At 38.8% G+C, this 21,427-nt stretch overlaps 1 protein-coding gene across 1 annotated transcript in view; it reads right to left on the bottom strand.

Annotated features, from left to right (window-relative positions):
* Positions 1-7,969, bottom strand: part of AGPAT4 (1-acylglycerol-3-phosphate O-acyltransferase 4) — a 183,777-nt gene extending 175,808 nt beyond the window's left edge. The window contains exon 1 of the mRNA XM_072637708.1: positions 7,833-7,969. The gene's annotated coding sequence lies outside the window, so the exon portion shown is untranslated. The remainder of the gene's footprint in view (positions 1-7,832) is intronic.
* Between the last annotated feature and the right edge of the window lie 13,458 nt (positions 7,970-21,427).

Genomic DNA, 21,427 nt, shown 5'->3' on the forward strand with positions numbered 1-21,427 from the left:
CAGTGTGTGAGGACTGTTTTTGACAGACTTGGTCCTTCACAGCAAGGCAAGGACCTAAAACATTTCCAAAGAACTCATGATGCAAAATGTCATCCACATCCAGAGAAAGAGCTATCAAGTCAGAAGGTAGAATGAAGCAGACTATTTTTTGTTTTGTCTTGTTTTTCTCATGGTTTCTCCCTGTTGTTTTAATTCTTCTATGCATCATGAATAATGGGAAGATGTGTTTAATAGGAATGTATGTGTAGAGCCCATATAAGATTGCATGTTGTCTTGGGGAGGGAGGAAGGGGAGAAAACTTGGAATTTATGGAAGTGATTGTTGAAAACTGAAAACAAATAAAGTAATAAATTTGGGGAAAAAAACAAAGGAGGAACAGAGAGGGAGGAACAGAAAGAGAGAAAAATAATTACAAAGTAGTTTTTAGGAAGGAGAATACTAAGATCAGGGGGGATCCAGAACGGCTTCATACAGAAGAAGATGTCTGTATTGGTTGTTGTTCGTCCTTCATTCTCAAAGAGGACCACGACATCAGGGAGGTGATGCCCTGACTTGCAAGTGAATTGGATTTAAGTGAGGCAGGGCTATGCAAAGTCATCAGCCTCACTTTCTCCTCTAGAGCTGGGTTGAGTGGGAAGATACAGATCAGGATCATTGGAGATGGCCCCAGATGCCGTAGGAGACCTTGGCCATAGGAGACCATGTCTCAGTTGGAGTTGCATCTAAAGGAAAAGAGGAACTCAATGTGGCAGAGATAAAGATGTGCATTTCAGGGCTGGGGAAGACCAGGACAAAGTCAGGGAGACAGGAAGTTGAAGGCCAGAGAAAAGACCAATGTGGGCAGAGAGCAGAGTGAGTGCAGAAGAGCAAGTAATACCCAGTGAGGCTGGGAGGACAGGTTGGAGCCAGGTTGCATGGGGCTTTAAAAGCTAAAGAAAGGCAGTTTATATTTTATTCTAGAAGCAATAAGAAGCCCAGCTATCACATATTCAGCCAGCCAATTAAAAAACAAAAGTAACTTCACAGCATCATGAAGAATCTCAATGTCCATTGGCAGCATATTATAAGTACATCACACAGAAACAGAGTCCAGGTCTAGTCTGACTTCTCTCCTCAGTGTTCAGGGAGGCAACATGGCACTATGATAAGTACTCTGAATTTAGAGTCAGAAGACCGGAGTTTGCTGCCAGATACTAAGCTGTCTGACCATGAGGAGCTTACTTAATTTCTCTGAGCCTCAGTACTCTTTTCTGTAAAAAAGGAGAATAATACCTGTACTACCTACCCCACAAGGTCGTTATGAGATCCACATTAGGTCATACATATCCATGGAAAGTGTTTTACAAAGTTTAAAGTGCAACTTAAATGTTGTTATTATTTTTCCTACCCAGCTTTCCATTCCAGAGGCCAGCTAGGATCCCTTATTCAGTCACTGATACCTCAAAAGACATGGTCCTTTCTGCCAGTTCATTCACTTAAGCATTAAACTCCTCCTAAGTACAAAGTACTTAGGCTCTAGATAGGATAAGGAAGCATGCAAAAATAAACATGCCACAATTATCCAAGTATAACCTTAAGATTCAGTTAGATTTGCATAACAGATTTGCAGTTTCATGTACAATCATCCTTTTATTTATTCTACTACGTTATGGAAATGTTTGTTTCATTTCATAAATTAATCATAAAATTTATACATATACACACATATGCCTATATATATGTGTGTGTGTAATACACACACATATATACACATATACATACACACACATATACATATATATTGAAAGACTCAAACCAGAACTGCCTCTTCAGGAAGCAGGAGCTGGCTGTTTCTGCTTCTCAAAATCAGAATTCCTTCAACCAAACTTTGTCCAGGTTCAGCCAACTGCCCAACTGGCTTTAGTTCAACTTGAGATTTTCAGTCTTTCCCTCCTTCTTTTCCCCTTATGGAGGGCCACTTCTTTTCACCTTTCTCAGGTCTGTCTCCAATTCATTGTTTTCCCACTTCCATAAGAAAGATAGAAGTCTGCCTGGCCTCCAGTGCTCTGTCTTTTCTTCTACCCTGACTGGAATGATTACCAGGCTTCTCTTTACTAGACATCATCATTTACATATAACACACATATGAATATATACATACATGTATGTATACACATACACACATGTATATTTGTACATATGTACACACACATACTCATACAGCAACACATCACCAAACCTTTTCAGAGAGCTAACAAATTATCAAAATAAGTAATTTCAATTTCACTGTCCTACAATTCTAGCTTCTGTTACTGATGAGCATACATAAAAAGAGTAAAGAAGAAAAGGGAAAAGAAATAAAGGCTCTGAAAAGCCTATAGACTAGGTAACAAACTCCCCAGTTTTTGAGAATTGACTTTGTTTGCTCAAGACAAAATCCTGAGAATATTCACTTGATATAAGACAACACTTAGGAATTCCATCAACCTAGGCTAACTTCTGTCCACAGACAGTTGAAAAGTACGTAAGGGAGCAGAAGGTATTTGGAAAGAAACCAACTACTTTATCCAAGATCAATGTGTCTCTCTCATCTTTATCTTAAAATCTGGCTAACGTCAGATAGTCTTGGCCTCAGCATTTTCACAGGGTTTCTGATGATAATCTGCCTTTGCACTCTGTGGAAAGATGGGTTATTAAAAATCAACAAAGGTAAGACAGACATTGGCCTTGGGCTTCAATCACTTCAGCCTTGAAAATCCCAGAAGAATGCATGATGGTTAATGAGGAGGGCCTATATTGACATTCAACTCTTTGTCAAACTTTGTCAAACTCAGGTGGCAACTGAATGCACTTAGCTTAATGCTTTTGAAATATTTCTATCACAGATCCATCCTACAGACTAAAACGGTTTCCCCTCTCCCCTTACCAAACATTGCACTGCTGGAATAGCAAAATAAAAGCAAACATGCACATCGGTGGATGGATAGATGTCAGGCTTTCCCACATACTCCAAGGTTTGACTTGGAGGTACAACTATCTTTTCAGAAGCCACAATATCCAGTCTTCCCTGGAAGATGAAAGTAGATCTTAAAAGGTAGGAGGGAGAGGGGGAGGAAGTACAAGGGGAGCAACTAGGTAGTAGGAAAGGACATGTCCTGAGTCTCACATAGTCAATTTCTATAATCTCCTCTGACTTTCACTTAACCCTCAGCTCAAAAGATAATGAACTAATAGAATCAGAGTAAAATAAATCAAAGCCGAATAAGGAAAACATTATGCACAGGGACTACAACATCAATGGCCAGAACAACAAAACAATGTATTAACACGCACTTTTCCAAGATAAATGCCATTGTTGCTAATGTCACATCTTTCTAGGTTTATGTAACCTTTGAATAGTCTCCCTTCCTTAATTCTATTTAGTGCCAGTTGGAATTTATAATCAAGCTAATCCCTAAAGGAAAGATAGCTATAAGAAGGTACCTCCTCCTACTTCAAAACCAACCTTCTTTACAAAGGTAGGGAATTATGGGTTTGGAACAATGCTAATTTCAAACTTTTCCAGGCAACAGTTTTCCTGAACTCTTCTTTTTTTTCTCACTCTCTTTTAAATTCTTTGTTATAAGTGACAGCTCTCTGGGAAAGGGAGTGAAGAAATGTAGGTAATGTAAATACAAAAGACATCAAGAATTATTTTGAAAACAAACTATTCCAATGGTTGGTTCATTATATGAGAATTAAGTACAAAGGGTGAAATAGGTCAACATCTTTGGCAGACTTATATCTGTCTCATCTGTCTCTCTATCCCACTCCCACATGGATTCAGCTCACTGCTAAATTCTTTTATCACAAAATCCTTGTAGTTTATCAAGCTAGTGGGTTCAAAGATCACTAGGTCATGACCCGGAGTGATGTGATGCCCCAGCTAACATCAATTCTTTAAAGTGTAAGTCAAGTCAAGAAGCAACTATACTCTGAAAGGAACTCCACGGTACTAAGAAATGCAGTAAAGATGTCCAGCATCCCTGTTCTGGGACTGAGATACATCAAGAAGAGGTTTGACTTTGCAATCAGAAAGAAAAAAAAAAATCAAAATCCAAGTTCTGGCTTAAGAGCTAGCTATGGGACCTTGGGCATATCTTTTAAATTTTCTTGAACCTCCATTTCCTGTATTGGTAAAATTTGCCATTCAGTCATGTCCTGTTTGGAATTTTCTTGTCCAAGATAGTGGAGTGGTCTGACATTTCCTTCTCCAGCTCATTTTACAGATGAGGAAACTGACACAAACAGGATTAAGTGACTTGTCCAGGGTCACACAGCTAGTTAGTGTCTGAGGAACTCAGGTCTTCCTCACTCCAAGCCTAGTGCTCTATACGCTGTGCCACCTAGCTGCCTTTCTCACCCCTCACTTGTGAAATAGGGCTATTACAACTACCTGTGAATTGAATCTTCTATGACTAGAGGATTAGAGAGTTAGAACTGGAAGGGGCCTCAGAGTTCTAGTCCAATACCCTCATTTTACAAATAAGAAAAAATTTTGATCCTAGACAATAAGTGACTTGTCCAAGGCTACATGGCCAACAAGTATCATAAGTGGGATTTGAATATAGGTACTTTGACTCCAGAGACTCTGCTCATGCTACTGCATTATGCCACTTCTGTGAGGAAAGGGCCTTGTAAATGGCAAATTACCTTATTATCAATTAACATTTATTAAGTGACTACTATATGCCAGGCCCTATGCAGGTGCTAGGGATACAAAGAGAGGCAAAAGACAGGCCTTGCCCTCAAGGAACTTACAATTCATAATATCATATGAATTTTTATCATCATGTGCATGTTTCTGGGTAAAACTAGAACTAGTTTCAGGCTATCAGTTGCTCTCTTCACTGTTCATATTCACCATCACCCCTCACAATCACCCTGCATACCCTATAATTCAATCCCTTTACCTCCTAGCACAGAAGAGTACTCATTACAGTTTTCCATTATCCATTCTCACCTTTCTCATTCCCTTCTTAATTCTGTGCCTGTTGGTACAGCTGTACTTTTCTGCATCTGTATTTATACCCATGCTGATTATATTTTAAGCTCATTTATTCACAGCTTTGCACTTTCAGGGCTGTTCTGCAGACAGTACACTCTGAATAAATGTGGATTGTTAAAATGAAGGAGCCTCCTGGATAGCATTACCTGTATTCAGCCCTCTGCCTCAGTTTATGTGTCAATGTCATTCTGATGAGGCTTCCCAAGAACTTCCCATTAGGATAACAGGGAAAACTGCTGATACTCTTTAACCTTAATCCAGTATCCAAGTGGAACATAGTGATTTTTGGCAATGCTTTCATCCCTTTAATCACTCTGGCGTCTCCTCTTCCTTGAACTCTGTCCAGTGGGTGTTTATGGTAGTTAAGAACCTGGGACTAAAAACTGTTCCAGGAGTGGCCACATCACAGCCAGTCGAAAGGCAATGTGTTTGCGATTTAATTTGAAACTACTATTAGTCTTTTTCTTGGAAGAGCTTCATAGTAGATTTACATTCTTGCATGTAGCCTATTATCGACTTTAGGTATATAGTCTCTCAGTCTTACTGCTTTCCAGGATTCCTTGTTAATATTGAGCATCTGCATTCCAATTATTTCTCCACATGTACTAACCTGTGCTTTTCCATGATAAATGCCATTCTGTAATTAATGTCACATATTTCTAGGTTCACAAAACCCTTGAATACTCTTCCCACCTTTACTACCATTTAGTGCCAGTTAGAATTTCAGCAGTACAATTTACAATTTCAAGTATTTAATGTTCTAGATACTAAAGACTTCTGCTCTATGACAAAGCACAACTGAAAAAATGCAATTAATAGCAGATAAAGATCTCAAAGACTATAACCTTTAAAAATAAAACCACCTTACCTTACTGCTGCCACTCTCCAGTATATTTTAGAGATTGGCAATGAAATATTATCCTTCGCTTCACAGATGGGAAAATCAAAGGACTAAATGACCTTTACAAAACTCTATCAAAAGGCAGAGACAAAACTAGAGAAGACTGGTCTCCCAGATTCCTAGTCTATGAAGGTCAAACAAGTATGCAAATCAAAAGGAACATATCTTAAAACAATATTCTCTGGGCTAGGAAATAACAGTTCTGGTTTAAATCAGGTAGGAACTGATCCAAAAGAACTTACAGATACCTTCCTTCTTGCTAGAACTTTTCTTTCCTCTCTCCATCCTATATTATGCAATATCATCATTCCTCACAGGCAGCCTGGATTCCAACTATATGCAAGAGAAGGTGGCATTGTTAAGAATAACCCTTTTTGATGGATGGGTCATTCAGATGAGTATATTTAGCTTTGCTCATTAATATGGAAGAATTAAAGTTTACTTCCATTCATATCATGTGAAAATATTAATTTCTTATCTATGAAAGGAATATTGAAAGGAATCATTATGGTAGTTTTAGATTTATTAAGCTCCTCTGACCCTTTTACCTAATTCTTTTACCCCTTTGAATTCACAAGGGGAAAAAAAATAACTTATTCAGTTAGGTGTTGGTTCATCAGAATTAATCATGTCCCAGTTTGGGGACAGAGGATTCATCAGTCTGGTATTAGTGAGACTTCTAGTTTACTAAGTGCGCTGAACATTCAACAGTACAAATTTAAAACCCAAAAAGTTGTGATTAGTGTGGGACAACCACTTAATGCATGCAGTTTTGTTATCTTCTCACACTTGTTGAACCTGAGTGTTTTGATAAGCTGAGGATGGTGAAAATGCCTCATCTTTTATATGTTTAGACGTTTTAGCTACTGGAGTCTCAGGCCAGGTAGATGTCTGAGTTGGCAGTGTACATATTTTTAAGCAGTAAACTGTCACCTACGGACCCACTTTGAAACTTCACAACAAGCAGTTTACCTCTCATCAATAATATTCTTTCCTCTTGTTTTAAAGGATTGCATTTATAGGAAATCTAGAGAAACGTCAAAGTCACTCAAAAGGAATTAAAGGTGCTTGCATAAATATGAGGGTTTTATTTTTAATTACTCGTGGGGCTTCAGAACTGTGGCTACAGAATTCTTTTTAAGTAAATAAGAAGGTAAATCATAAATTCCTGTTTCCTTGACAACCCCCCTCCCCCAGCCCCATTGTGACTGGGAAAAACCAAAATGAAAAGTGAGGAGGGGTAGCAGCCAGAGCTCTGGAGGATCCCTCACAAATAGAAACGTAGCGCACACACACACACACACACACACACACACACACACACACACACACACACACACAGAGACAAAACAACAAACTGCAAAAGAAACATATACACACCCTGAATGATGCCAGGGCCTCATTTAGCATAGTATTTTTGTGGTTACCATAGGAACACCGCAGACGAAGAACATGTTGCATGACACAAAAGAAACCAACATGTAATAGGAACATTCTCGTCAGTTTCATCTGTTGCAAGGGAAAAGGGGTCTTAAACCCAGGCGAAAGGAAAAAAAAAAGAGCAACCATAACCACCCCCCCAAAAACCACAGCACCCAGAAAGAACCCCACCCGATCCTTAAGACACAAATTCTGGTTCTGAAGCAGGAAACCTCCCCGTAGCTCCGGAGGGAAGCAGCCCACGTTATCAATAGCGTCCTCACTGTCTCCTACTCTTGTCCTCTGACTCTTCTGGGCTCTGCTCTCTACCACAATCCATTCAGAGCTTTTCAGGAGGAATCAAGCCAAGGGGTGGAGGTGGGGGAGTGGGGGGTGGGGGGGGGAGAGATAACAAAAGGAAAAAGGAAGCAAACACCATCTCCCACATATGCAAAGTTTTCTGGAAATAGCATGAAAAGAACATACCTCGTGTCTGGAAGACCTTGACATGAGGACTTGGGGATCAGAAACTGAAAGGGAGAAAGCCTGAGTGAGGGATCAGAAATTGCCACTAGTTTACATGAGCTCTAAGTCAGCCAACACTGGGAAGAAAGCTAGACTCCACCCATGGGGTGGACCCTTAGGAAAAAAAGTGGTCCTCAGCTGACGTCTCTCCCCACCCCATGTCACTTCCTTTTAAAGCTACAATTTAGCCGTTATAGAGAGCGAAGGAAGATACTAGCTTAGTGTAACATGACTCACCCTTTCACCCCTTCTAATGAGAGTAAGGAAGCATGTTGGGCTTTCACCTCATCTTTGAAATCACCAGTCCTGGACCCTGCCTAGATCTAAGACAAAGCCAGCTGAAATAAATGGTTTTCTTTCCCCCCCCCCCCTTCCACTGCTTTCCCCTCTTCTTCCTCCCCTCCTCCCAAATCCTGTTGCATCCCTTTACAGAAATGGCTCCCTCAGCCTGACGGCCAACCGGCTCTAGCCCTGTCTTAAGATGACCTGAACACGTTTCCAAACTGGCTCATAATTCTCTCAGCAACAATACAATCAATTTGGTTTATAAAACACCACGCTCCACAATATCCTTTCCCTGATGGTACCATGCAAAACGTGAGAGATTACATTTCACGTTGGGAGAACACAGATGCACCTTCACAAAATATATTTAGAGTCCAAGGGATCAGACTTAATTAAGCCCTCTTCTCTTACCCCCGATACCAGAGCCAAGGTCGTTCACCTCTCTACATCTATATTATACTCTTCTACGTGTACAGAAGAGGGGAGTCCTGTATAAAACGACTTGGATAAAGAGAGTGCTTTCAGAGCTAACTTTAGTCAGGAAATAAACAAGAGTGAAAAGAGGGTGGGCTTTGGAAGCAGCAGCAACTGCTGGGTTTCTGACATTCCTAGGAAAAAGGGCAATTTTAAAATGTAAATAGAACCCTCCCAAGTATAAAAACCTTCAAAGTGGGTGGCCTAAACTTTTACATTACCTTTTGATTATTCAACTAAAAAGGGTTTCAAAGGGGGCCATTTGACTAACCTGGTATTTTAGTTTCTGTGTGAAAATAAATAAAACCATCTATTAATGGATGTCTTCTACATGGAATATATCGCCCTTGTCCCCCATTCCCTTCTAATGGCCATTCTTGCAATATTCAATTTTAGTTCTTTAGATACTAAGTTGTTCAGTGATTCCCAATCCATATCCACCACCAGGAGAAAATTGGTATTTTTTGTTTAAAAAAGAATTCATTTCAGGGAGATGTGAGTCATCAAAGAAATTCTCTAACTTTGTACAGGCAAACCAGCTAGCTCTTTTCCTACTGTTTAATTCTGGACCCAATTCACTAGTCATTTACAGCATTTTCAAGGTATAAAAACTGATGGTTCAGCTCTATAGGTTGTTCAGCCTGAACAACAGACATTCTCCTTCCAGGTTTTCCTCCGTGGATCATTATGCCAAACTCTTTTGAGCCATCAAGTATTTCATTCTAGGAGGGTATACGGTTCTACAAGCAGCACAATGTCCTTCCCAAATAGCTGTCTTCTTACACTGAGAACTAGAAAACTAGGAAAGTCCTGCACACACTGGAAGAACCTTCTGTAGTAAACTTTATGGGAAGATATATATGCATTTAAGTCACATGGGATCAACAGACAAGAATGAGTTGCTATTGCATTGTTGGAGGGAACATGTCTATCAATAAGATCCCCAATCCATTTAAGTGAGTCCATTCATGCATACAAGACTCAATTCAATGTGCAGCCCAAAGTGGCATGGTGGATAGAGTGCTGAGCTTGGAGTCAGAAGACCCAAGTTCAAAATAATTTAACTTCTGTGTAATTCAATTTCCTTAACTATAAAGAGAAGATAATCAAAGAGTTGTTAGAAGTTCAAATGAGATATCTGTAAAGTACAGTACCTGTCACACTGTATGTAATGTACAAATGCTGACTCCCTTCTCTTCCACCCTTCCAATTCAGTTCAGCAAATATTCATTAAGAATTACCTCACAGAAAACACAGCAAGGTTATACAGCAAGGGATATACAGATGGATACAAAGATACTAATCCTACATTCATTGAGTTTATAGTCTACGGGGGGGAGGAGGCAGTTATACAAATAACTGTAACAACTGTCAAAATGTAATAAGTATATAGAGAAGATCAAAAGAGAAAAATGAGAAATTCAAGGAAGGGGAATTCACTCCGAGATGGGGCATCAGGAAGGAGCTGAACACTAACACAACTTCAAGAATTTTAAGGGAGATGAAGGAATCCTTGCCAGGTAAGAAATGTATACATCAGAAGAAGACAGAAGAAGTTCAGGAAGTAGCTGGTAGTCTAGTTAGGCAAGAAGGCAGAGAATAAGTGTCAGAATGGTGTTTTTAAAAGAATGGAAAAGTAGATTGAAGCCAGAGTGTGAAACATTTACAAGGCAGACTGAAGAGTTTGTCCTGAAGGTTTCTGAACAGTGACCTTAAACCTGGACATTAGAAAGATTCCTCAGTGATGTAAAGGATGGATTGGAGAAGTGAGAGATACTGTACTGAAGTGGCAACAACGAATTGAAAACAGGGGCTAGAACATTGGAGAGCTGACATTTACACAGTATTTTAAGATTTTTGAGTACTTTACACATATTTTCTAAGCGAATTCTCACAATTGTCTTACAAGATCCATGCTATTATCCTTATTTTACAGATTAGGAAACAGGTTGAAAGTGGTCAAGTGACCTGTTCAGGGTGACACAGAAAGTCTGAAAGAGGATTCAAACCCAAATCTTTCTGACTAAGCCCAGCACTCTATACCAGAGGCAAAAACAATAGAATTTGGCAACGTGTTAGACATTGAGAGGAAAGGGAAGAATCCAAAATTATTGAGGGTACTGGGGAAAATGGTGATGTCACTGACAGAAATAGTAAAGAGAAGGCTGAACAGATATTGCAAGGAATATAATAAATTTAGTGCAAAAATATGATGAGTTTTAGGTATGGTTGGGACACCAAGTAACGTCAAACAGAAAATAAAAAAAGATGGGATTGTAGTTCAAAGAGGGGAGAATTTGAAACTAGGAATACAGGTTTCCCGAAAATGTCAGAATTGAAGCCATGGGAATGGATGAGATCACTAAGGAAAATTAGATATAGAGAGAAGATTAACAGAGATAATTTTTTCAGGTATGTATACATTATGGGATGGGGAGGAAGAAGGCTGGTGAAGAAGCCAAAAGAGAAAATCAGGAGAATGTGGAGTCATGGAACAACATTGACAAGAATGGCTCTCAATTATATACTATTTCACAATAACAAAGAGTTTTCCCTTCAGCAGTCACGTGTAAGTATTAGTAACCCCATTTTACACTAAAACCTAAAGTTACTTGTCTAGGACCATAGCTAGTAAGTGTCTGATGAACGATTTGAACTCAAGTCTTCTAGACTTCAAGTCCAGTTCTCTATTACATCAGTTATCTGCACCTTCAGCCATTGCCATTCACCTTGCCACTGGGCTCTGATGACTCTGGAGGAGAAGGTGTGGATGATGACTTTGCCCAACTCTGCCTCACTTAAACCCAATTCACTTGCAAGTCAAGACATCATCATCCTGATGTCACTGGTTCTCTTCAAGAATGAAGGATGAGCAACAATTCTGCCTTACGAGGTTTGATAATTGAATTAAGAATGGAGGAAGTGAGTAGAGATCATTCTTCCCAGAAGTATGGCAATGAAGGGGAGAAAGAAGATAGGAGGACAACTTGAGAGGATAAATGGATACAGGGGAAGGCTTTTATTAAAGGAAAGAAAAGACTTAATAGAGAAGGAGCAAGTATAAAAGTGGAAACTGAAGAGAAAAGAGAGGGGATGACTGATGGAACTGTGTCTTGATAAAGAGAGGAGGGAAAACAATTTTTAAATTAAAAAAACAAAACAAAGAAAGGAGGGAATCAATCAACAAGCATTTATTAAGTGACAGGTGTTTGGGATGCAAATAGAAGTAAAGAATTCCTGGATCAAGGGTGCAAATAGAGGAGTGAGCCTTGTTAAGAAGCACTTCCTCCTTAGGCTGGAGGGAAAGGGAAGAAAATAGATGGAGACAGAGAGATATTTTGAGGTCTGGAAGAAGTAAAAATAAAGGTGCTCCCATTAGATGGTCTTAATCTTTTCAGTAAAGTAAGGAGTGAGACTGTTGCTTTAAAAAGAATGCAGTGAAGTTAAAATAAAGCACCCAAGGTGACAGTTGGGAACAAACGCTATGTTGAATGCAATAGGCAATCAGAAAGTAGTCAGAACCCAGGTGAGGTTAGATAATATACTTTTGCAGGGGGATGCTCTCCCCTGATTTTGTGACGTTTTCTACCATCAACAGATGGCTCAGGAGTGGGTGTGCTGGAGCCACCTGGAACCAGCTCCAAAAGGCCAACTGAAGACTGGCAAACACTACAGATCAAGGCTTGACTTATCATTTTGTGGGTTGCCTCAACTTAAGGGAGTGATGGAGAAATCATGTTAATATGGATTAAAGTTAAAAGTGTATTGTATGTATATTTTTTACTTTTTTACATGCCTTCTATTTTATTTGTCTTATGTATAATTTGTGATTACTTTTAAATCTATAATACAGTTATGTGAATTTCTTTTTTTTGTCTTTTCTCTTTACCCTCCCCTTACCCTAGAGATGCTTACACACACAAACGTGTGTGAGCATATACATATATATATCTATAATATATACATATTTATAGATATATAAATGTGCACACACATACATATGTGCATATATACATAATCATTCTATAAATATGTTCATTTATCAGTTCTTTCTCTGGTTGCAGATAGTGTTTTCCTCCGTGTGTGTGTGTGTGTGTACATATATATATATGTATATATATACATATATATTAAGAGTGGGTAGTTAAACATTTACTAATGTGGTTAAACATTTACTAATACACACATCCCTGTGAAGAGAGAAACTGGTTGAGAGGGCAAGGGATTTAGTTCACTGAAGCAAGGACAAATTAAAGAAGCCCGACCCCATCGTTTTTTCAAATTATAATGCATAAAATGCAAGAGAGCCTAGTGCCATAGAGAGTAAAGGGAAGGTTCCGTGTGGATTTCATTAGATAATTAGATTGTGTCTTGGGTCTTTGTCTATTGTCTGCTTCTGTCTGGTAAATAAATTAATCTTGTCCCCCAAGTGAGGTCAGGCAGCTGAGCGGACGAGAAAGTAGAGAAGCATATATGGAGATTAGCTCCAAGATATAAGAAAGAGGATGGATTTCATTATTTTAACATCTTAAGTTATATTATAAAAATAGGCAGTTTACCAGAGTAGTTAGTTAACAAAAGGGTTACCCAAAAGAACTTCCAAAAAAAGGAGAAAAAGGATTGTGGGACTTGATCCAAGCACGTATGAAAAGAAGAAGTTTTCTGTGATCTGCATACATACTTCAATCTGTGGTTTATTTGTACTTAGACACATACCAAGTAACACTTACATGTATTTTGGGTTTTTGTCTTCATTACTCAAAAATCCAGCATGCGTACTTTGCGTATAGTTAAGCAGTTACCTTAAATGGCTGGGGCAACTAAGTGGTTCTATAGATAAGAGAGTTCAAATCTGGTCTCAGAAACTTACTAGCTGTGTGACCCTGGGCACGTCACTGAACCTTGTTTGCCTCAGTTTCCTCATCTTGAAAAAGAGCTGGAGAAGGAAACGACAAACCAGTCCAGTATTTTTGCCAAGAAAACCTTAAATGGGATCATAAAGAGTTGGACATAACTGAAAGGACTGAACAACCAACCACAAATAACGAGACCTCCTCCAGGAGCTAGACTATTTTTATCATCCTAGTGACTTGCCAAATGAAAACACTCTTTCCAGCTGCCTTCCTCAATTAGAATAAAAACTCTTTGAGGGCAAGTATTGTCTGACTTCAGTCAGACACTTAGCACAGTAGTATGTGTGTGCTTAACAACAAAATGCTGGCAAGTCCTCAAAGAAATGAGAGTACCAGATCATCTCACTTGTCTCTTCAGGAACCTGTATGCTGGTTAAGAACCAACAATTAGGACCAAGGATGGAACAAGTGATTGGTTTAAAATTGTTGTTTATTTAACTTACGTGCAGAGTACATCATGTGAAACGCCAGGCTGGATGAATCAAAAGTCAGAATTAAGGTTCCTGGAAGGAAACATCAACAATCTCAGATATACAGATAATACCAACTCTGATGGCAAAAAGTGGAGAGGAATTAAGAAGTCTCTTGATGAGGGTGAAAGGGGAGAGTATAAAAGCTAGGTTGAAACTCAAAATAATAATAAAAAAATATATAAGATGTTGGTAGCTGGTCCATCACTTCCTGACAAATAGAGGGAAAAGAATAGAAGCAGACATCAACTGCAACCATGAAATCAAAAGATGCTTGCTCCTTGAAAGGAAAGCTCTGACAAATCTGGGCAGCAACATTACCTTGCTGACAAAGGTCCATATGGTCAAAGCTATGGTTTTTCCAGTAGCCATACATGGTTGTGAGAATTGGACTATAAGGTCTCAAAATCAACACCCTCAAATTGGGGTGCTGGAGAAGATTTCTGAGAGTCCCTTGGATGGCAAGGAGATCAAATTAGTCAATGCTTAAAGAAATTAACTCAGGCTAATCATTCAAAGGTCAAATACTGAAGCTGGAGCTTAAGTACTTTGGTCACATAAGAAGACAGGATTCATAGGAAAGTGATGTTGATTTTCCCAACCCTGATGTTGGGAAAGATTAAAGGCAAAAGGAGAAGAGGATAACATAAGATGAGATGGATGTATAGTATAGAAACAATGTACATGACCTTGGAAAGACTTAGGGAGAGAGTGGAGGACAGAAGGGTCTGGTCCATGGGGTCACAAAGAATTGGACGCAAATCAACAGCTGAACAACAACTACAAGGTGCTCAATAGAAGGCAGCTAGGTGGCTACCCATCTTCAGACACTTACTAGCTGTGTGACCCTGGGCAAGTCACTTTACCTCTGTTTGCCTTTATCCAGGGGAGAAGGAAATGGCAAATGACTCCAGTATCTTTGCCAAGAAGAGTTCAACAGGACTGAACAGTAGCAAAAACGCTTAATAAATGCTTTCCCTTCACTCATAGCCTGCTCAAGAAGAGTAAGAGATATAGAACACATTTTAGAATTTTCTTTTAATCCAAAAACAGAAGAAAAGTTCTAGGGCTTGAAAGAGATACATTTCATTTACCTAGAACATTCTCTTTTTCTGGACTATCTTCTCTCCCAAAGATGCCAGATAGGTAAGCTATCACGTTATTATCTTCTTTCAAGCTTCCTTGTTTGTTGATATTGTTGGCTACAAATCTTTATGAACTATGCTTTACCATTTTTGTACATATATGCACATATACATTTTAAAATTTTATTGCTTGATCAACATTTCTAGGATTTCTTTAAAACATAAAACATGTTGCCTCTAAAAAATTTTTAAATTCTATTCTACCAAAATATTCTGGTTTTTTTTAATGTGATAAACATATGCTATATTAGGATTTGCTGTCATTTCCTTGCAAAGAATGAGATATGAAGCACATATAAAGTGAATTTTAAAATAGAATCATAGGTTTTAAGTTGGAAGAGACTTCAAAGCTTAAAGCCAAAACACATCTTTTTATGGATGACAAAGCTGACTTAAGAATTCATTGAGACCACATAAGCCAATCAATCAACAAATATTTTTTAAAGTGCCTACTTAGGTTGCAGATACCATATTAAGTACTAGGGAAATAAAAGAAGTCAAAAACAATCCCTGTCCTCAAGTAGTTTACAATCTAACCAGGGAAACATCTTGCAAGTAACTATGTACAAAAAAGATATACAGAATAAACTGGAAATTATCTCAGAGGGACGCTGTCAGCATTAAAGGGGACTAGAAAAAGATTCTTACAGGTCAGATTCGTTTGAGACTTGAAGGAAGGCAGTGAAGAGAGTACAAAGGAAATGTGTAGCAAAGTTAAGATTTACACCTAGGTCTTGTAGCCAAATTATATGCAAATACTGTACTCTTTCCGCTCTACAGCATTATGGTGTTAGATGTTCATTTCACTTGATCTCAAACAACAATTTTTATGTTTCACTGGCCACCATGAGTTTGGACAACCACCAAGGTTCTCCACTGAGATCTCTGCTCTTCTCTCTCCTGATGTTCTCACTAGATTTCATGGGCTCAATTGCCATTTCTTCATTGATAACTCCCTAAGTAAATACATTTAGTAAATACAAAGTTACTTCATCGGTATGATACTAACAATTGAGGAGATCAGTAAAGACCCAGTCTCTCTTCTCAACTATATTCTGCCTCTAACTGGGTGGCACAGTGGGTAGAGCATTAGTCCTGGAGTCAGGAAGATTCACCTTCCTGAATTCAAATCCGGCCACAGACACTTACTAGGTGTTAGCACTTGTGTTTCAACATATACCAGGTAACATGTGTGTTTTGTTTCATTTTTTTTCTTCATAACCCAAGACAGAAGCACAATGAGTTACCTTAAATGGTTGGGGATCTTTTAATATGACTCCCTTATTTTATTATTAATATGATATCTCCTTTGGGGATGGGAGGAGAAATCAGAGAAATTTTCATGGAGAAAGTAGCGCAAGGAGTTACCTTAAATGGTTGGGGCGGTTAGGTGATGCTGTGGAGTTAGGAAGATTCATCTTGGTGAGTTTTTTAGACATTTACTAGCAGTGTGACCCTGGGCAAGTCATTTAACCCCATTTGCCTCAGTTTCCTCATCTGTAAGATGAGCTGGAGAAGGAATGGCAAACCACTCCAGTATATTTGCAAAGAATACCTCAAATGGGGTCATGAAGAGTCAGACACAACAGAAATGACTGAACAACACCAAAGGTCTACAATGCCAACTGCCTACAGGACTTTCCACAAACTCAGTATATTTAAAACTTGCTTTTCCCCATAAATCTCTGAATTTCCCTTTTATTGTTGAGGTGCCATTACCCTCGCAGTCACCTATATTTCTTACATTTTCTCCATTCACAAGGACAGGAACCCTCAGGCTTTTGTCTTTTTGTAATCCCAATACACAGCATGGTTCCTTACAAATACTTAAAACTTTTGAGGAATCAATATAGTTTCAGTCTTCCCTACTACAGATATTGTTGATGCTTTTTTAAAAAAAAGTTTCATTGGTGGGTTTTCTTTTTACATTCTGAACACTCATAGATTACTCCCACCTTGTGAGAAGTGTATAACAGAGTAAAACAGTTAAGTAAAACTAATAATACAAGGACCTTATCTGAAAGTACACAAAACAATTCACATCTCGAACATTCCCATACCACCCTTCTATTTTTTTATGTGTACTCTTCTATTTTATTAATATAAAGATTTTTTTTAAAATCAGGTTTCCTGCCCTTAGGGAGCTTCCAATCTACTAGACTGATTTTTAAATAGTATTTTATTTTTTCCCCAATTATATGCAAAGACAATTTTTATTATTCATTTAAACAAGATTTTGGGTTTCAAATTTTTCTCCCTCCTTCTCTCCCTTCCTCCTAAAATGGTAAGCAATTTGATACAGGTTATATATGTGCACCTATTAGGGTCTTTTAAAACTCAGTAAAGAAAGCTTCACTAAAATTTGCAGCACAGGAGTGACTCTGGGATTTCTGAAGACCATGCCAATGGAACACAAGCTGTGGCAAGTCTTATCAAGCTGGAAAGACTTCAAATACAGGCTTGGCAGCAGATATGGCAGTCATCTGAAGCCAAACTCCCTAGATTCTGAAGAACTCAGACACCAGGTTGGCATGAGGGTAATGGATTGTTCAGGCACATAAACTCCTGAAGATCCACATACCAAATCAAAGGGAAGTTGCAATGTATGTCAGTGGAGAGAGTACTCACATAATGAAATGAAGTTTATAAGAAAGCTATAATACATTTAAGAAAAAGGGGATGAGGTTGTTCAAACAAATGACTATCAGTTTTAATTAATGTCTCTATCTTTTTAGTCCTCTAGGCTTGAAAACCAAGTATCATCCTTGATTTATCACTGATTTCACCCCTCTCCACCCCATAACCAATCTATTGTGAAAGTCTGCCAATTTCACCTACCTAACACCTCTCATATAAACCTCCTTTTTGCCTCTGACACTGCCACCACCCTGACACAGACTCCCATCACCTCATACCTAGACTATTGCAACAGCCTGCTGGTGGGTCTCCTTGCTCCAGTTCATCCTCCACTTAGCTGCCAAAATGAACTCCCTGAGCTTCAAGCTAATCCAACCATTTGGATCTATGCCAAAAGGGCTACAAAAATGTGCATGCCCTTTGACCCAGCAATATCTCTTCTAGGACAGTATCCCAAAGAAATCATAAAAATGGGAAAGGGTCCCACATGTACAAAAATATTTATAACAAATCTCTTTGTGGCAGCCAAGAACTGGAAATCGAGGGGATATCCATCAATTGAGGAATGGCTGAACAAGTTGTGGTATATGAATGAAATGGAATATTATTATGCTATAAGAAATGATGAACAGGAAGACTTCAGAGAGGCCTGGAACTGATGCTGAGTGAAAGGAGCAGAGCCAGGAGATTATTGTACACAGTAAGAGCCACAATGTGGGAGGAATTTTTCTGGTAGACTTAGTCCTTCACAGCAATGTAAGGACCTAAAACATTCCCAAAAGATGCTTGAGGCAAAATGCCATCCATATCCAGAGAAAGAACTACGGAACTGGAATGCAAAATGAAGCAGAATATTTTTTCTTGTGTTACGTTTTGTTTGGTTTGGGTTTTTCTCATGATTTTTCCCATTCATTTTAATTCTTCTATGCAACATGGCTACTATGAAAATGTGTGTAATGAAAATGTATGTGTAGAACACACATAAGACTGCATGCTGTCTTGGAAAGGCAGGGGGGAGGGAAGGGGAGAAAATCTGAGACTTATGGAAATGATTGTAGAAAACTGAAAACAAATAAATTAATTTAAAAAATGATCTCCCTGAAGTACGCTTCCAACCATGTCATCTCTCTTCAAATACTGGTGGCTCCCTGTTATCTCCAGAATAAAATATAAAATCATCTATTTGGTTTTCCCAGCCCTCCTCCCAACCTTTCTAGTCTTCTTATACTCCTTGATATACTCATCCAAACAGTGACACTGGGCATCTTGCTGTACCTTGAACAAAACATTGTTTCTCAAGTCCAAGTATTTTTAATAGTTGTCCCCTGGGTTTGGAATGTTCTCCCTAATCTCTGCCTCTTGGCTTCCTTTAAGCACCAGCTGAAATCCCAGATTCTACAGAAGCTTCTCCTGATGCCTCTTCATTCTAGAGCCTTTTCTCCCTTGATTATTTTTAATTTATCTTCTTTGTACCCAACAATTTCCTTATTATCTACCCCCATTAAATTTTGGGCTCTTTGAGAACAGGGACCATCTTATACCTTTCTCTGTGTCTCCAGCACTTAACACAGTATCTGGCACATTTTCAGTTGTTTTCTGTTATGTCCAACTCTTTCTGACCCATTGGGGATTTTCTTGGCAAAGATACTGTAGTACTTTGCCATTTCCTTGTCTAGCTCATTGAGGAAACTGAGGCAAACAGGGTTAAGTGAATTGCACCCAGTAAGTGTCTGAGGCCAGACTTTAATTCAGGAGGACGAGTCTTCCTGACTCCAGAACCAGCACTCCATCTACTTTGTCACCTACCTGCTCTTGGCACATGGCAAATGTTTAATAAATGCTTATTGGCTAACAGGAGTGGATGTAAGAAAGTATTTAGTTCATGAAAGTATCTATTTGCCATCAAAGCAAGACCCAATCGGAACCATTCCATAGACTCATCTGCCAGATGTGAAAATGAATTCTAAGCAATTAACTGCTGACTTAGATGGAACTCAATTGCAAAAGTTACCAATGTCACACCCCGATTTTATATAATAATATAGTATATCAGAACACTTGTTAGAGACAATTATCCTGTATAACTAGGTGAAAGAATGATGATGATTTGAGTAATATTTAAAGTATGTGTGTGCTCTACCACTATTGAGAGTTTACTTTTTCTTTCTTTTAATTTCAGACAACTAGAAGGCATTTTGGAGATGACCACAATCACCATTTCCTCTTCATCCCCACCGTACTAAAGAGGAAACTGAAGTCTGAGGTGTTGAGAGGTTTGTTTGGTGTCACACAGATACTTAGTGGCAGAACCTTGGTTTCCTCACTCCTACTCAACCAGAGTGCCTTTTAGAATGCAGGACTGGTTTGACAAAATAGTCACTCTTCTCAAAATACAAATCTGAATGTTAACGTTTAAAATCTATTTAGTTTTTTAAAAAAAACTCATTTTATTAAATCATGAAAAGAAAATTAAGTCCAGAAAAAGAATCCTTGATTTTAAACACTAAAGATAAAAATTGGGGCAAGGTAAGTTGCTTTAACGAGGATTGTTACATAGTTCTGTGAAGGGACTGTGAGGAAATAAGATATAGCTTTCCCTATTAAATTTGAGAAAAAAATTTCACTGTTAAACACAATCCTGTTCCAAGAGGGGGTCTTCCTCTCCTCCTTAGCTCTTGTGTGACCTCTAAAGAAACCCAGAATCATGCAAAGGCACTTCTCCTTAACTAAAGCGAGACCTCTTTGTGGTTAGAAAAGCTAGGAAATAAAAGAAAAAGTGAAATAAGGCAGAACAGAACACAGGCACAACAGGTTATACAGTTCAACAGCTGCTACTTCAATAAACTTTTATTAGATGTCTACCTGTGCCAAATACTATATTAGGTACTGGGGATACAAAGGCGAAACTACAAAACCAAACAAATCAGCTCCTGCCCTCAAAGACCTTTACGTTTTATCAAGAGAGTAGAAATGTGAAGACAGTTGCAACATTACACGAGTATGTAAGAAATATGAAGTTACTTGGCTGGGAAGTGGGTCACAGAGGATAACTGGAGAGATCAGGAGAGACCTCTGGGAGGAGGAAGAATCTGAATCATGCTCTCAAAGAAGTTAGGTTTCTTTGGCCCAAGGAAAGAGTGAATTCTAAACATGATGGTCAGAATGTTGGGTATGGGCAACAGCTAGGAGGCCCTGAGGCGAGTCATATAAAGCAAAAACTGGAGAGATAAGTGGGAGTGAGACTGGAATGTTTTAAATTCCAGGCTGAGCAGTTTGCGTTTTATCCACAGGGAACCACGAAGATTTCTGAGTAGGAAAATGTCATGGTTAGATCTGTGTTTTAAGAATATCAGTTTGGAAGACTGGGAAGAAGGAGATGAAATAGGAGATTATTGCAAAAATTCCCAGGAGATATGATGAGGTCCTTGACCAGAGAGCAGTCTAGGTGATTGGTGTGTGTGTGTTTGTCCTTCATAGCTGAAGAAGACCATGCCATCAGAGAAATGATGACATGACTTGCACTTGACTTTGTTTTGAGTGAGGGAGGGCTGTGCAGGTCACCAGGCTCACTTCTCCTCCAGAGCCATCTGAATCCAGTGACCAGATATTCCTCAGGATGACTGGAGATGACC

The sequence above is a fragment of the Notamacropus eugenii genome, chromosome 2 (assembly GCF_028372415.1).
Source record: "Notamacropus eugenii isolate mMacEug1 chromosome 2, mMacEug1.pri_v2, whole genome shotgun sequence".
In the NCBI taxonomy this organism is placed as follows: domain Eukaryota; kingdom Metazoa; phylum Chordata; class Mammalia; order Diprotodontia; family Macropodidae; genus Notamacropus; species Notamacropus eugenii.